Below are 18,201 nucleotides of genomic sequence, written 5' to 3' on the forward strand. Positions count from 1 at the left end.
GCAGCTACTTTTTTTGAGCTTTATGCATTGAAAAATTAAGCAAACAACAATAACAAAAAATGCATTTCAAACAAAACAAAGGATTAAGAAAAACAAATAACCTAAAATAACTACTTTGCTTCCAACATATTCCTACCATACCCCAAGAGAATTAACAAACCATAACCAAACAATGGAAGAAGAAAAACAAATAACCTAAAATAACTACATTGCTTCCAACATGTTCCTCCCAAACCCAAGAAAATTTGCAAACCCTAATCATTCCTGAGCATTCCCATAACATTGAGAGTACCCTTGATAGCTTATCTGTTTTTTATTAGATTATCATTCCCCCTTTACTTGTTGCTATCTATCTCTAGGTCCCCTAAATTCTACAATATAAAATATTTATTTTACATTTTTCACAGAGTTCACAAAATCTTTCTTTTTGTGTCTGGCTCATTTCACTCAGCATTATGTCTTAGAGGTTTGTCCATGTTGTCGTATGTTTCACGACCTCGTTCCTTCTTACTGCCGTGTAGTATTCCATCATGTGTATATACCACATTTTGTTTATCCATTCATCTGTTGAAGGACATTTGGATTGTTTCAATTTCTTGGCAATTGTGAATAATGGATTGGCAGCAATTTTAATGAAAAATAACAAGTGCTGGAGAGGATGCAAAACAAATAGAAACACTCATTCATTGCTGGTAGCAGTGTTATATGGTGCAGCCACTGTGGAAGACAGTTAAGAGGTTCCTCACAAAACTAAGTATAGAATTACCATATAACCTGGTAATCCCACTTCTAGGTATATACCCAAAAGAATTGAAAGCAGGGACTTGAACAGATACTTGCACATTGAAGTTCATAGCAGCATTATTCACAATTGCCAAAAGATGGAAGCAACCCAGGTGTCCATCAAACAATGAATAGATCAATGAAATGTGGTATAAACAAACAATATAATATTATTCAGCCATAGGAAGGAATGAAGTCCTAACATGTGTGACAACATGAATGAACCATGAAGACATCATGTTGAATGAAATAAGCCAGACACAAAAGGACAAACATTGTATGATCTCACTGATTTGAAACAATTAGAATAAGCAAACCCACAGAGTCTGAATCTAGAATATAGGTTACCAGGGGATGGGATGGGGATAGGGAATTGGAAGTTAAGGCTTAAAATGTATAGGGTTCCTATTTGGAATGACAGAAATGTTTTAGTAATGGATGGTGGTGATGGTAGCACAACATTGGGAATGCAATTAACAGTACTGAAGTATACATCTGAAAGTGATAAAAAGGAAGATGTTAGATTGTACATATAACTTTAACAGAATAAAAATTTAAAATCCATGAAAATACCCTACCCAAACAGTTTAGCCTAAGTTAAACCATGGATTTTAGTTAACAGTACAATTATTAAAATGTGCTATCATCAATTGTAACAAATGTTCCACACCAATGCGAGTGTTGTAGTGGGGTGATGTATGGGAATGCTGTATTTTATGTGTGATTGTTCTGTAAACCCACAACTTCTCTAATAAAGAAAAAAAAAGTAAATTAGACCCTCCCACCATGATGGATAGGTGTTTAATATATACTTGCATATTGCTCATCATAAAACCCCAAGTTCCCCGTGTCAGTTTCCAATTAATCACTATCTGATAAAAGAAGGAAGGGGGTATTAGAACATGCCTACAACTGTACTCATGAAACTAGTGACTTCATTGCAACCATTTTGGAGGCTCTGCTTTTTTATTTAAGTTTGATGCAAAGGTAAAGGCAATATATTGAGACTCTGAATTGTTCTGCAGGCAAGTCCCTCCCATTCTCTAAATTAAGCAAGAAGTAATGTTGACCCCATTAAAAAAAAAAAAAAAAAGGCAGGAAGAAAATGAAACTGCTGATTGAAAATTTATGCCACACAATTTGGTCCACACATTAGTTAGGTATGGTCTGCAATAACACATTCCTTCATTGTTCCTATCAAGGGAGCTATGAGCCTGCCTTGCCAAAAAAAAAAAAAAAGCAAAAAGTCAAGTATGTTAAGATCTTCTATTGCTTAATTTGTAAGTTTCTTTTTTCATTATTTTTTTACTGCCCTTGCCCCACCTGCTCCCTTCCCCCCCCCAAAAAAAAATCTGATAAAATCAACACATCAATGAAAAGAACATACTTAAATATTACAGAGGAATTTGCTTCATAGACTTCTTGGCTTCATAGATTACTATTTCTAGGTCATCTTCCATATAGGAATTCTAGGTCAAGAAATTGACCCCTGATGAGGAAACAGTTTGAATTCTTTAAAGCATGCTAATAATGACTGAATAATCCTAATTCATGTATTAAAAGAAGGATGTTGAGGTTATTTATGCACTCAGTTATTAAATAGTTGGGTTTCACACTATATCTGCATGATATCATGTCTGAATATCAGCTATCAGAACCATGCTTATCTTGATCCAGCAAAAAAAAATGAAGTAAACTAATCATCCACAAAGATCTCAGATTCTCACAGGTCTCAGTGGCTTCTTTTGCTCTATTCCCTTGGAGCCCAAGGCTCTCCAGGGGATGTCCAATGCAGAGGCAGAGGAGAAGAGGAAAGAAATTATCCTTAACAGGAGGCTCAGAGCATTGAACATAAATGTCAAGTCAAATGTTCCAAAAAAGGAAGAGTTTTTCTGTGTCCTTGACTAATGAAATGGCTAACTTTAAAAATATGAAGACCCTTTCCCCTCATCTTAATACTGTAATACTTCTATCATTTTTACCACTTTCTCTCACATGGATACAGATCTAATCACACCCAAAATATTTTCTTCCTCAAACAAGTTGTATTTTCTGTGGTTTTCTATGTGTCAAGGACAACTTAGCCCAGAAGTTATAAATTAGATTTAGAGTTTGAATTTATATACGGCTAAATTGTGATATTTTATTTCACTCCAGTTCGGTCTTAAAACCATGCCACTTTGTTCTGAGGGTGTGTTTTTATTTTTGTAGATATTACTCAGATCCCTGCCATTTATTGAGGCTTCCAGTGTATTAAAAATTGAAGAAACGTTAAAATGAGAGTACAGAATTTGTAGCATATTTGAAAGTTCAGTCCTTTCAATGAATCTCAATAACTGTGTTGTCACCTCATTAGGAGACAACATCAAGAGTCTAAATTTCAGGCTTTCCGGGCTCTCTCTTTAATTAGTCCTGCTATTGAGTTTCAGCTTTCATTCCTGGTTGTTTCCTAGCATGTTTCCTGCCACTAGTACTTCACCCCTGCATCCATCCTCCACATTGCTGCCAGAGTGATCTTTCTAAAATGATCATTTGATCATGTTATCCCCTTACTTTAAACCCTCCTCAGTTGTCCAGTCATCTGTAGGATGTCAGGCTCCTTCACATGGTAACCCCAGAAGCTCTTCCCTGCCCCAGCCCTGGCTTGCCCCTGCATTCCCCCCTCCAAGTGCATTCCTTCTCTCCCACCTCAGCCCTCATGCTCTGCACACTTTCATTTGCTCACACTGCTCCCTGTGCCTGGATTGTCCTCGCTATCTCCATCTGCCTGCAAAGTACATGCCTTTGTTTCCCCTCTCAGGTACCTGGTCCCCTTATTTTTTTGTCCCCTTTTTCGTAGTCTTAATAATGACTATTGCATTGTCCTAAGTTGTTTGTGTTTGTCTCCCCTTTCTATGCTTGAAGTTTCTTGAGAGCAGGGACTTGGTTTTATCTGTTTTTGCATCCTCAGTACCTGGAGCGCTGGGAGTATTAGATTAACATGGATTGCAATGTTTTCATGTTTTTTCAGTGTTGTTCAGTTTAACTGATTTTTCTTCATTTGTTTCTTTCCCCTTCTCACCATTCCATTTTTGAATTTTAAAAAATCACTTTAATCTTGGCTGATGAGTTAGAATGGTGTTATTCAAATACTTTTAACAGGGAAAAGTAGAATTATGTTTTGAAGGGCAATTCTACATATTAATTTTTTAAAAGCCATCAGCTTCTGCATTCCATGAGAGTATAAGTCTCTCCATGACAATTTTCATACATCTCTTCATCTTCGCATACTTTAATCTGCTTCTCTTCAATCTTTAGGGGACAAGAAAATTTAAACTTTTTACTCAATTTTATTATTTCTCTCTTCGGTTTTATTGCTGCAGTATTTTTTCTGCTACTTGTTCATTTCAAATGTATAGTGTTTCTGCTACACTGTGGATTAAATGACTTCATGGGCTGGTCTGCCAGCCCCAGCACCATCCTGGGGAGCTTTTTCTGTGAAGAAATACATGTTAAATTGCAAACACTCTGGCTCAAAATCCTTTTGAAACTTAGCACATTTGCTGCATGTAGATTGTCCACAGAGATTAGTAAACCTGACGTGTACTAATTTAAGTTATTCATTCAGCAAGCAGTGGTTGAGTGACAACACTTGTCAGAATTTACCTCAGGCTCTGAGGATGGGGAGTCAGATGGATTTGGTCCCTGCCTTCAGAGAGTTTATGATCTACATTGAAATTTTGCTAAAAATTGGCATGTTTCTCTCTCTGCCTCTCCAATATTGCCCCTTGTGAAACCAGATAAATTCTCTTCATGATTTCAATTGCGTCTAAAATAGTTACTAAGAGAACAATAACAAATTAACTTCCATCCTTCAGAGAAACACTTCATAGATATAAGAAATTTTTGTCATATTACATTTTCCATAAATACTTATTTGAGATGTAATCTTCCAAGAATGATTTCCTTTTTATTGCGTGTCCCTTCTTCTCAGAGATTTATGATACTTTATTTCATTATATCTACATTGATCCTTACACCCCAACACCCCTCTAGAAAGATTTCTCAATGTACTTATTTTTTATAGCCCTCTTTCTCTCCAGTCCAGATGAGAGATCATCCACTATTTGAAATCTCATTTATTGTCTTCTATCAAGAGAAAAAAAATAATGGGTCTTGAGATATAAGGTCTTTAACAATGTACAACCCTAAGCATTTAATATACGAATTAGTGGTCTTAAATGGTTATCCTTTAATTCAGATCAGAATTATTCTCAGCAACTAATGGATGTATCCGTAAAATGGAATTTGTCCATTAATGATAGAAAGGTTTCTAAAGATCTTTTAACATGAGATAAATAAAGCAATAGATCAAGAGAAGATAGTTATATTTTATAATAATCACTCTGAAAGAGCTATTTCAAGTAATAATTGCCCACACAGGAATGAGGGGAGGGGAATTTCTAATGGCTATATAGCTAACTTTAAGAATCACTTACCATGTGGCAAGAGAAACCTGCCTAAAATGGAAACATTTCTTTAATAGAAAAATAATGTCTTAATTCACTCACTTAAAATTTTTTAATTAAATTAATAAAGTGCAATATTTTAATCTATACAGTTTTACTTCTTATTTTCCTAAGGATAACATTTTTAAAAAAACCTACCCTTTGTGAGCAGCCACCTTCCGGATTTGGCCTAGTAGACAAGCTGCAGCCTGCCCTTGAGTTCCCCCCGCCCATCGAGTGGTGCCAAGATGGCGCCCACATCCTGCTTCCGGCTTCTGATGTATGTAACCACCCGCTGTATTCACCAATCATGCTTGTGTGCGTGGCGTTAGCCCATTGGATACACGCAAGGTTTATAAGAAAGTTCCCGGGCAAAGCTCGGAGAGACAGCCCACAAGGAGCCGTACCTGACGGCCGCATCGAGGTTGTTCTCCCCCGAGGTGTCTCGCCCCGGGTGGAACCTGTAAAGATGATGATTGCCTAGTCCCATTAAAAGTTTATCTGCTTTACCACCGCGAGTCCTGAGTGATCACAAGTGCTCCGGGTAAGACGTTGTCCGCACCCTCTCTCCCCTTATCTCTCTGGTCCCCATCGCCGGCCGACCGAGGACTCGAGGCGGGGCGGAGAAGCGCCGGACAAGTGGTGGCCCGTACGGGGAACTTCGAACCCGCAACCTCATTTGCGTTCCCCTCGCCCCGACGGAGACGTGCTCCCGGGATCCGTGGTTTGACCTCCGCGACTGATCACCGCGAGAAGGTAAGCACCCCCTTTCCATACGAGGACTAGGGCCTGTGGGCGTTCAGGTAGCCCCGGGGACTCGGAAGAGCTCTCCGAGTGATTACAAGACAGTGCCGGCTGCAAGCATGGGGCAGTCCGGGAGTTCACCCCTACTAACCCCCTTAAAGACCCTTTTGAAACAGTGGGGTATCTCAGTTAAGAGAAGCTCTCTCCAGCGATTTTTTGATGATGTGGCCACTTTTGCCCCCTGGTTTCCTTGTTCTGGCAGCCTTAATCTGCCCTCTTGGATGAAACTTGGTCGTGATATAGACCGAGCGCGCCAAACGGGTGTCTGTTTGGACCCGATTCTAGTCCTTATATGGGAGACTGTTCGTGCAGTACTTGAGTTAGAATCAGCCACAGGCCTAACTACGCCTACCGCCTTGTTGCAGGCGCGACATGCACTCCAAGAGGCTCAGTCTGTTTCATCTGTGGAGGGCTCCCATAAGGGCAAGCCGCCGGAGTCGAGTGCTAGTTCTGATAATTCTGACTCAGAATCTGAAAGTGAGGCAGATGAAGGGCCGGAAGCGCCTCCGCTGATTGACCTAGAGGGGCCTCCTGTCTCACCCACGCGGCCCTCCGCCCCACCAGCAACGGCTGCTGCGCCTCAGAGGATGCACCTGCATCCGGTGGATGGTTTCAGCGGTTCCGTAAAGGGCCCTTATAGAGGGCTCCCTCTGGCGGACATGCCGAGTACATACCCTAACCTTCCCGCGCAATGCCCAGAATCCCCACCCGACTACGCGGACCCTCCGCACCCTTCACCCAATAGGAGGCATTTTTGGAGGTGGAGCCCTTTTACCACATTCAGACCTTTTGGCGTTCTTGGCGGCTACCGACCGCTGCTCAATGAACCCGAACCAGCCTCCGAGATGTTCCCAGTCATTATCAATCAGCAAGCTCGTAATCATGAACCCTATGATTACAAGCTCTTGAAGGAGCTGAGGCAAGCCGTCCATCAGTACGGCCCTAACGCCCCTTACACCCTGAATATGGTTGAAAACCTCTCCGCCCTAAATCATACACCTGCAGATATCCTTCAGCTGGCTCGCTCTTGCTTGCCTCCTGGCAGGTTTATCGATTGGAAGGCGTGGTTTGAGGAGTTAGCTGAGGAACAAGCCGCAAGAAACGCTGTGGCAAGGCACGGCGGGTGGAATGCGGATATGCTTTTAGGGAAAGGTGCTCACGCCCAGAATCAGACAGGATACCCCCAGGAGGTTTATGCCCAAATTTTTCGCTGTTTCATAGGGGCTTGGAAAAAATTGACAGGGGAAGGAGAGGCGCAGGCTTCGCTTAGCGGCATACACCAGGGTCCCACAGAACCTTTTGTAGATTTTGTAGCGAAAATGCAGACTGCGGCTGAGAGGATTTTCTCAGATCCAATGGTTGCAGAAACTGTGGTTAAGCAGATGATTTTTGAGCAATGCAATAAAGAGTGCAAGGTTATCCTGGCACAGAATAAGGGAAAGAGCTTGACAGAGTGGGTTCGGCTTTGCAGGGACGCTGGCAGCCCGTTAACTAATGCGGGGCTGGCTGCTATGTTAGCCAGCTCCTTACAAGTAAACACAAAGGACCCCAGAGCTTTAGAGGTAAAGCCAAAAAGATGCTATGGCTGTGGCCAGTCTGGGCATTTTAAGAGAGACTGCCCCAATAAAGATCAACCGCCTGCCGTTCAGCATCTCCACGGGCCACGTGCAGTCACTAGGCTGTGTGGCCGCTGCCACAAGGGGCCTCACTGCGCCGAGGACTGTAAGTCAGTCTTCAATGCGCAAGGAGTACGCCTTTCTGGTCGTCCTGAGCAAGATTCAAAAAACGGGCAGGGGGGTCCACCCTTGCGGTGGGCCCCCAAACACACCAACGGACGATGCGGCCCCCATCCAGACCCGCGCATCTCCCGGATCAGCAGGATTGGACCTCCGTGCCACCTCCGGGCTCGTGCTAACCCCAGCTATGGGAGTCCAATTGGTGGGGACCTCTTTCAGGGGGCCCCTTCCAGTAGGAACCGTGGGGCTTATATTAGGGAGAGCATCCATAGCGTTAAGAGGATTAACAATTGTGCCAGGTGTTGTAGACTCAGATTTCACGGGTAATGTCCAGGTTATGGTGCAGTCTCTGCAGGGCACTCTGGTCATTGCAGAGGGCGATAGGTTGGCACAGCTTCTGCTCTTGCCCAGCCTGCATTCAGTCTTTCCAAGCAAGCCAGGACAGAGGGGGAATAAAAGATTTGGGTCCTCCGGAGAAGTTTTTGAGGGTCTTCAGATGTCCCTAGAGTCTCGACCCATGCTGACTCTTAAAGTACAAGGCCGAGCCTTCCTAGGTCTGTTAGATACTGGAGCCGATAGGTCGATTATAAGACAGCAAGATTGGCCCCCCGCTTGGCCAACGAACCAAGCGGAAGACACCATCAGAGGGATCGGCCAAATCTCAGCGCCCATGGTGAGCGCCATTACTCTCCATTGGGAGGATGAGGAAGGGCATCAAGGCAGTTTTCAGCCTTATGTGCTGGCCCTGCCTGTTTCGTTATGGGGAAGAGATATTCTAGCTCAAATGGACGTGACTTTAACCACTGGTTACTCTCCAACTTCTAAACAGTTGCTGAATAGAATGGGATATGTCCCGGGCAGGGGGCTGGGAGCCTCCTTGCAAGGGCGCGTGAAGCCCATTCAGGCTGACTCTAACCCCGGTAGACAAGGCCTGGGTTTTTCCTAGGGGCCACTGAGGGTGCATACCCGCCTACACCTATAAAGTTAACATGGAAAGTTAAGGCTCCAGTCTGGGTACCTCAGTGGCCCTTACCTCAGGAAAAACTTTCAGCATTGCATGCTTTGGTGTCAGATCAGTTGGAGAGGGGGCACATCGTCCCTTCCACGTCACCCTGGAACACCCCTATCTTCGTCATCAAAAAGAAATCAGGTGCGTGGAGGCTTTTACATGATTTGAGGGCCATAAATAGTTGCATGGAGCCTCTAGGACCTGTCCAGATGGGGTTGCCCCTTCTCTCAACTCTGCCGGAGCGGTGGCCTGTTGTTGTCATAGACATTAGAGATTGCTTCTTTTCTATCCCACTTCACCCTGAGGATGCCTCAAAATTTGCTTTAAGACAGACAACGGCCCGGCTTACGTTAGCAAAGCTTTTCAAAAGTTTTGTGATGTTATGGAAGTTAACCTAAAACACGGCATCCCATACAACCCTCAGGGGCAGGGTGTCATCGAGAGAGCGCATAGGACCATTAAAGAACTATTGCAAAAGCAAAAGGAGGGAATAGGTCATGGTCTGTCCCCCAGGGCCCAATTGTCTGCCGCCCTATTTACATACAATTATTTAAATGAAAACGCATCAACCATGACGCCTGCCCTACAACATACCACCCCAGGTCCTCCGCATAGAGGCCTGGTCCGTTGGAGGGATGTTCTGTCGGGGCAATGGAAAGGTCCTGACCCAGTGCTCAGCTGGGCCAGAGGCTCTGTTTGTGTCTTTCCCCAGGAACCAGGACGCCAACCAGTGTGGGTACCGGAGAGATTGGTGAGAACCGTGCAGTCGCCTGAGAACACCAAAGAACTGCAGCCTGACGGGTCGTTAAACCCCCAACGTGACCTGTTGGATCCAGTCCTCAACTCGCGTGATGAGCGGCCAAATGATGTCGACGGTGTCGACCACTCCCCAGCAGACCGGGAAGAGGGCCAGGAATATTGACCTTTTTTCCCTCCTGGTTCTCTTGGCCTAATCTGACCAACTGGGTTCTTCTTGCTGTGGGGTTATTAGTAGGTTTGATCATTGTTAAGAGTTTGCTGGAGCGTTTGTTTCAAAGACAACAGCAATTACGTGTTACCGCCATGATGGCCATGTCCTCTGCCTGTAACCCTCCTGATAACTATAGTCCCTCTGCCCAGCACCCATCCCAACCACTCGAAGCTGGGCATTCGGGGGTAAGGTTCGCAGCTAAGTATATGAAAAAATCTCGTATATAAACATTCGGTACCAGTGGCCCTAATTTTTGTCTCAGGTGGACCTCTTACGCAGAGTCCTAGTTGTGGCCAGACGGGACCCTTGGCGTTTGCACAGAGGCTCCTAGTGACGCCCTCGGCACTGGCTACCTTCTCCTAATCCTCCTGTCCCCCAGTTGTGAGACTGAGTACTGCAAGGAGGGCCACGTGGTTTCCGGCTCACGGGTTCTCCGGTCTCTATATGAAGTGAGCATTCTGGTCGGTGCCAGAGGTCCCACCTTGGTATGGCCGGGACCTAGTCCAGACTCCCCAAAGCACCAAAAAATACGTTGTGGGCCATCTTGGTCCACGGGAGCACATTCATCACTGGAGACACTGGGGCATAAAAAACAAAAAAGGGGGAGATGTGAGCAGCCACCTTCCGGATTTGGCCTAGTAGACAAGCTGCAGCCTGCCCTTGAGTTCCCCCCGCCCATCGAGTGGTGCCAAGATGGCGCCCACATCCTGCTTCCGGCTTCTGATGTATGTAACCACCCGCTGTATTCACCAATCATGCTTGTGTGCGTGGCGTTAGCCCATTGGATACACGCAAGGTTTATAAGAAAGTTCCCGGGCAAAGCTCGGAGAGACAGCCCACAAGGAGCCGTACCTGACGGCCGCATCGAGGTTGTTCTCCCCCGAGGTGTCTCGCCCCGGGTGGAACCTGTAAAGATGATGATTGCCTAGTCCCATTAAAAGTTTATCTGCTTTACCACCGCGAGTCCTGAGTGATCACAAGTGCTCCGGGTAAGACGTTGTCCGCACCCTCTCTCCCCTTATCTCTCTGGTCCCCATCGCCGGCCGACCGAGGACTCGAGGCGGGGCGGAGAAGCGCCGGACAACCCTTCATGTAGAAAAAGCCAGCAAAATGGTATATTCTCTTTCTGATCGCATGGAAGCTTTCCTTCTACGAAGTGTATTTTACCTTTCTTGAAAAAGTTACTTCTTTAATGCCACCATTTCAACTTTTGGTGGTTTTGTTTTTCTAAATATCCAGTTTAAATCAATTTATATGCTGTGGCTTGTGTGATTGTGGCAGTCCTCTCCCCCATGAAACTGTTTTTAGTAGCAGTCTAAGAGGAACAAATAGGTCATTTCACTATTTGGAGTTGAATAAAGGGAAGTATGGGCGCCATCTTGCTTGACAGGTCATTCATTTATTGGTTTATTCATTTGACTAATATTTACTGAGCATCTGCTCTGAGACAGGCACTAACTCAGGAAGCTGAAGTAAAGCCAAGGGATCTAGACACACAAACAAAATGACCACTCCAGGAGTTTATGGAAAGAACACTAAACCCTCAAAAACACTGCTGCAATTTCAACTAAATAATTTTAATCCACTTAGTAGATTCTATTCTTCCTGCAATTTCATGACTGGTCTTACCAAGAAACTTATTAATTTTACTAGTCTGTCAAAACATAGAGCTCAGTTCAGAAACCCCAGCGGCGAGCTTCCAAAAAATAACTCCTAGCACCATTTTATTGGAGCATTTATAAACCTCTACCTACTTTCTCATCATTATTTTACCAGTACTTTTATTGTAAAAAAATGCATACACCCTCAGCAATTATAGATGAATTGTTAATGATATTTACTATTCTCAAGTGACTTCTGGTAAAAGTAAATCACTAAATTTTGAGATTATGCATGTGCAAAGGCACATCCACTAGAATCTTATGCAGCTTACCCAGACTAGTTTGAAACCAAGTTTCTCAGTACAGGTGCCACAAAACCTGAAAGCTTTTAATCCTAAAGAAGAATTAACGATCCACTGCATTGGCCAACCAGAGACCTGAACTCAGAATCTTGCCTTATTTGTTGTACTTCCTCCTTCTTGCCCGAAATCTAGCCCTTTAATTTCAAGTCAGGAAGACACCCTAACTTGTGTCTGAGTGATGTAGCTCCTCCTTGTCAATCAAACAATATATTCAGCTTTGGTTATTTCAGCTCTGAGCATCTTTGTATATTGATTCTGACACACCAAAGACCCACTATATATATATTTAGCATTTATATCATGCTTAGTATGTGTTGGACACCATTCTTAGAATTTGCAAATATGAACTCATTTAAGCAGTGATTTGTTGTTTTTCTAAAACAAGGATTGGCATCACAGATACTTTTTAACAGTGTCACCTAACCAGTAAATGAGCCTTGATGAGCTGTCAGATCTCATCGTCCAGCACTGCATTACAATTCAGCTTTGTTTTTTAATTGTTTTCAACAGTAATGTCATGAAGATGTGGAAGAAAAAAAAAAATAGGCTGCTGATAGAAATAAAAAGGAAGCAAAGAATTTGGGGAAGTAGGGTTCTTAGCCAGAAAATAGAAGTTGTGGACAGATTAAATAGTGACATGTTGAATTTGTTTGTGATGAAATATGTAACTTGAAAGAATTCACAGAATCTTCTCTACAAAGCAAAAGAGAGCCAATTCATGGAGAAGTATCATGCCCCAGCCAAAGCAATAGTTGCCTGCATTGGGAAAGAAAAGTCAATGAAAGTTGAATTTGTTTTCTTGATGTTAGGAGGATATGCACCAGAAAGCGATCAACAGAAAAGTAATGACATTCCCATACAGATAAAATGGGATTCACAAAGATCTCCAAATATATCTCTTTAATTGTCAAAGGCCTACCACACTGTTTGTGGTGCTTTAATAATACATAACTTTCATTACTCAACACAAATATTTTAATAGTATTAATGCAGTTAGTACAATGGTAGCAAAGTATAAATACAAATAGTCATTAACCTCACAGTTAGCATAGTAAAATAGTTAAAACAAAAACAACACTCATCTTTTAATGTATGACATTAGTAAAATAGTTAAAACAAAACCCATCTTTTAATAACTCTTACTTGCTAACACAAACATCTTGCACAATTTCCTTTGTTTCCAGTTCAGGATGTCTGTAGCCACATGTGCTCTTCTCTTTCTGGAAACTGTCCATTGATTTTTCCTTGGTGATTCATGGCTTCTGATTCTTAATCATTAACTCTATGTTGATGGCAGAAGCACAAAAGCTGGATTATCTACTGTGAAATTTGTTCATCAGAATTTAGGTTCACATTTTCTGTTGCCTGTACATTTTACTTATTTCTTTATACAAGTCAGAAATAAATGAAAGTTTGATCATGGTCCATTAACTTGATTTGGTAGTTTATTTTGCAGTTTTTTTCCATCCACATTTGTAAGGAAATAACTTACTTAAATGGTTGAGATCTTTTTTCCTCCTTCGATTATAGCATTGTCACTTGTGATTTCAACTTGTTTCTTGAGTGTTTTAATGTAACAATACAAATATTGTCCATCATAAAGTCTTTGGTTCATCGATTGCAAGATCCTTGGAGATCAAAAGTCTAGCCCAAATATTCAATATTCATTAAAGTTATACATTTGTGTGACCTCAAAGTTTGTATAGGAATCAAATGCCAGACAAGTTGCTTTGTATGTCTTTCATTAATAGCAAACCTCTGGTTTCTTTTAGTACAATAATGTCAGTGTTGGAAAATGGAGCAAAAGCAAACACTTGAAATAAAATTTAGTGATACCTTTTTTTTAACATTTTATTTATGCATTAAATGGACATCCACTTATGATCCCAGAGTTCTGTAGTAATATTTAGCTAACTCTGAAAATGTGTGTAGCATTACATGCTGTGATAGTATAATCAAATTAGGAATAGTATTCTTATTCTGGAAGTGTGTCAATATATTGTTCCAAATTTGAAATCTACTTAAGTTTCTCTGCTACAGGGTCTTAAATCAACTCATATTTTATTTAAGGTGCATATGTCTTTTTATTCTATACCATTTTAATTTCCCTTTTAGGGAGGGAGTAACTTTAAAAGGCTCATTAATAAAATCCTCATGAGATATCTTGGACTTTGGAGAATACTCATGTCATTTTTATGAGTTCAGTACAAAAAGATACAAAACATAAAGGTAAGATTTCTTATCAAATGCACAGAGGCACAATGTTCCTGACAAAGTCAGAACATTCTAAAATAGTTTGAAAAAACTATGCCTTTGAAAAACACCAAAGCAATTATGCTGATACCTTATGAACCAAAGGTCTTATATTTCCATGGTTGCTTGATTTAAAAGCTGACACACCTTTAGAGAGAGAGATTGGCACTCCTTATTGGATTGGGTGCCCAGGTGGCCTTACTACTTTAACTTTGAGGATATAAATATTCTATTTCTGGAACCATACAAATGCTCAAATAAAATGCATTTCAGTTCCCAAAATGGAAGGACCAGTTGAAGAAACATAAATACAAGAACATTAACAGGGATCCAAGATCTGTAATAAATTAAGGACAAAGCGAAAAAAAAAAAAAAGTCAACCTGTAGATAAATAGTCATTGTAAAAACACAGAACTTGAATCCAACAGCAATAAAATATTACCTCAGGTTCTTAGTTGGCATCAGATGGAGGATCAGTGATAATGGGAAGCATAAGAAGGGTATAAAAGTTTTGGAGGCTGTTAAAATCATTAAAGGTCAAAATATTTTTTTTTTTGCTTAGTCATAAATCCATTCACCAGCCAGGCTCACAGAATGCCTCATGCCCAGTGCACAATTTCAAATTGACAGTTTATTATGCTTTGGCATTTGAATTACTAACAGATATAAGCAAGCCAATCAGTGGTCTGCAGAGAACCTCAAAAAATTATTTGGTCTGTCCACCAAACAGGAAGACACCTAAACCATTTAAGACAAAGTATCAACTATTTAACTTTAGAGATTTGCTGTCTCTAGAAGTCCTTCTGTCTGTTCAAAGATAATTTAGCATATTTATCAGTTATGCTTTGTGGCCCCCGATTTCAGAACACAAACTACAATTCTTTTTAATTAAACCAGCTTAGGAACTTTTCGTTTCTGCAAATTTCTCTTTTCTTTATTTAAACTGTCAAAACTGCCAAGTTGATTTTAATATTAAAAAAAAAAACACAAAAAAACTTAACTCCTAGGCTGTTAATGAATTCTGGTCCAGAGCAGCATTTGATCCAGTGTCAACTCCCTGAAAAATTAGAAAAAAGAGAACTATAGCATGGATGCATTTTGAACTGGATGTTGGCCACTTGAATATGGTGTGTGTGTTTAAACATAAAAACTTAGCATATTTTCCTTTTCTGATTTGAGCATGCAAAACCTTTTGTTTTCATGATCAGAGCCAAATGTATATCATACTCTGGACTTGAACTAGAATACTAGAATTCAAAAGGGGAATAAAAGAGCACTACTCATGAAAGCAATGGATTTGAGGCAAACTTTAATTGAAAAGAAAAACCCCACCATCTATTCAGTTTTAGAGAATGAGTTGTATTCAACACATAAATCCTTCTTTATTCATACATGGAAGTATGTGCTTCATGATTAAGTCTCTAAGGATTTATTTGCTAGAATAATCTGAATTTCTATAAAGAAGGAAAATGAAATGTAGTTTTTAATTCATTAAAGTTCAAGTTATAAAGTATGTAAAGATATAACACAGGGTCTTAGTTTTTAAAACTGTATCTACAATTTGCCTATCCATTGGCTTGTTCATCTGGATATCAGTAATGTACAGACTTGATCTAATAATGGCTAATTAAGCAGTTGTTTATCAGCTCATTTGAAACATTTTGAGATTCAGTCTAGCTCAGCAAATTACTGTGCTTAAGGCAGTTCTACATTCTAGAAAATTATAATATCCCCAGAAGGCAAAGAATTAATAATAAAAATCCTCTTTTGTAAAAGATTATCATTCCAGAGCAAATGGAGCAGATCTTCCCTATCCTACTGCATTTAATATTCTCATTTTTTTCCTGAAGCTTTGATGGAGAGGCAATGAGAATATCTCTGTTTTATTAACTTATTAAGGGGCATATTTATAGAACTCATGCACTATATTGATTCCTAAAGCTGCAGTCCTGCTAAGAGCCAATAATCACAGAAGAGCAGGATGATCAATTTGTTATCCTCGCATGTTCCTGAAAGTCAGTAGAGCCCAAATTTTGCCCAATTCAGAAAGCCTCATTATTTAACTTCTCTAAGCCTCAGTTTACGCATTATAAAATAGGGATAATAACAAAGGGCAACCTCTGGGTGTTGTGAGGATTAAATGAGATAATGCAAGGAATGTACCTAATACAATGCCTGGCAGATTATAACCGCTCAGTTATGCTAGTTTTGTTTATTATTATGGCTATTATTATTATTATCATTACCTATTGTTGTTTAAGAATCAAATAAAGTTATGTACATTTAAATATCTATTTGCCTAGGTAGTTATGGATCTTCCCAATTCAAACTTTTTTTGTCATCTGAACATTTTAAACAAACTTAGTGACCCAGCACTGTTTAGTCCAAATCTGCCTCACCAAGTTAATATCAAAGCAGCCAGAAGAGGATACTAGTGCACAAGAAAATCATCTAGATCCTAGTTTCAAATTATTCCAACCTCATAGCAGTTGGACTTGACAACATATTTTTAAAAGCGCTTGGTGCTTTTTCCACTGACATGTGCTGACGAGTGCTCAATTCTTTCTTCATGATTCAGATTTTGGAGTAGATTTTACACCCTCACTACCTCCATTTTGGATCATTGCATCCTATTTTAAGAAGAAAAAAAGTCTTTAAAAATGGCCTAGATGCCTCAATTGGAATATATGAGACTGTTTGCTTTATGGCATTATTTGAACAGTAACAGAGTAATCCAAGTTAGCTTCTGTTCACCACACTCCAAACCCAATGCCCGATTTTTCCTGTTTCAAAATATATGATCAACTTTTCTGGAATTTAATTGTACCCAGAAATGAATGGATTAACAAAATGTGGTACATACCATACAATGGATTATTACACAGCCTTGAAAAGAATGAAGTTCTGATATATGCCACTACATGGATGAACCTTGAAGACATCATGTTGAGTGAAATAAGCCAGACACAAGGGGACAAATGTTGTATGATTCCACATATGAAATAGCTAGAATATGCAAACCAACTCTAGTGACAGAAAGCAGAGTATACTTTAGCAGGGGTGGGGGAAGATGGACAAGGGAGAATTAATGCATAATGGGTATAGGAGTTCTGTTTGGATAATGGGGAAGTTCTGGTGATGGACAGTGGTGAGGGGAGCGCAACATTGTCAATGTGATGAGTCCCACTGAACAGTATGCTTGGGAATGGTTGAGATGGGAAAGTTTGTGTTGTATATATGTTTCCACAATTTAAAAAAAGAGTGTGACAATTAAATGCAATACATGATCCTAGTTGGAGGATCTCCTCTAATAATGGAGGAGAAGAGGCTTAGGACATTATTGGGACATATGAAAAAGTGGAATATAGACTGTAAGCTCTGTATCAATATTAAGTTTCTTGAACTTGATAACTGTACTTAAATTAAGGTGGCTATATATATGAATATCCTTGTTCTATGGAAATGTATGTGGGAGTATATTATGTGTTCAAGGAGTATGCTGTATACCATCTACTTTCAAATGTTCAGGAAATAGAGATAGCTAGCTACCTAGCTAGCCAAATAGATCGATAGACAGGCAGGCAGACAGATGGATAGGTTGAATGATACAGCAAATGTAGCAAAATATTCAAGTTGGTGGATCTGGGTGTCTGGGGGCAGAAGGTAGGTGTATACTGGAGTTCTCTTTATGGGTTTTATATAATTTTTTTGCAACTATCCTGTAAGTTTGAAATTATTTCAAAATTAGAAGTTTAAATTAAAAAAAAAAAAAACACTGAGGAATAGGTAGCCTCTTCTCCTTTATTATTTGTAAAATTTTTCTAGGGAAAATGAAGTCTACCTCAGAGGTTAATTATGTAGAAGAGTAAAATGAGAGTGGGCAAATTAGGATACAGAAACCAACATCTGTAAAAAGTAGGACCAGCTGTAAAGCTGTGACTCTTGGATGAATTTTTTACCCTGTAAACTAGTGGGACCTCAGCATATTGGAGGAGAATGTTTTGAGCTCTTTCCATCACTGTTAAAATGGGTTATTGTCATTCTACTTATTATAGAGGTGGTTTAGAAAAGGGTAACCTGGAAGGGCAAAGTGTCTTTCACCAAAGGTTTTCAGAATCCCAATCAAACCCGTTACCACAGGGCCGTGAAAGCACCACATTTTCATCACTACCATCACAGCTGTGGTTGTGCTGTTG

Source organism: Choloepus didactylus, chromosome 4 (assembly GCF_015220235.1).
Source record: "Choloepus didactylus isolate mChoDid1 chromosome 4, mChoDid1.pri, whole genome shotgun sequence".
Classification (NCBI taxonomy): domain Eukaryota; kingdom Metazoa; phylum Chordata; class Mammalia; order Pilosa; family Megalonychidae; genus Choloepus; species Choloepus didactylus.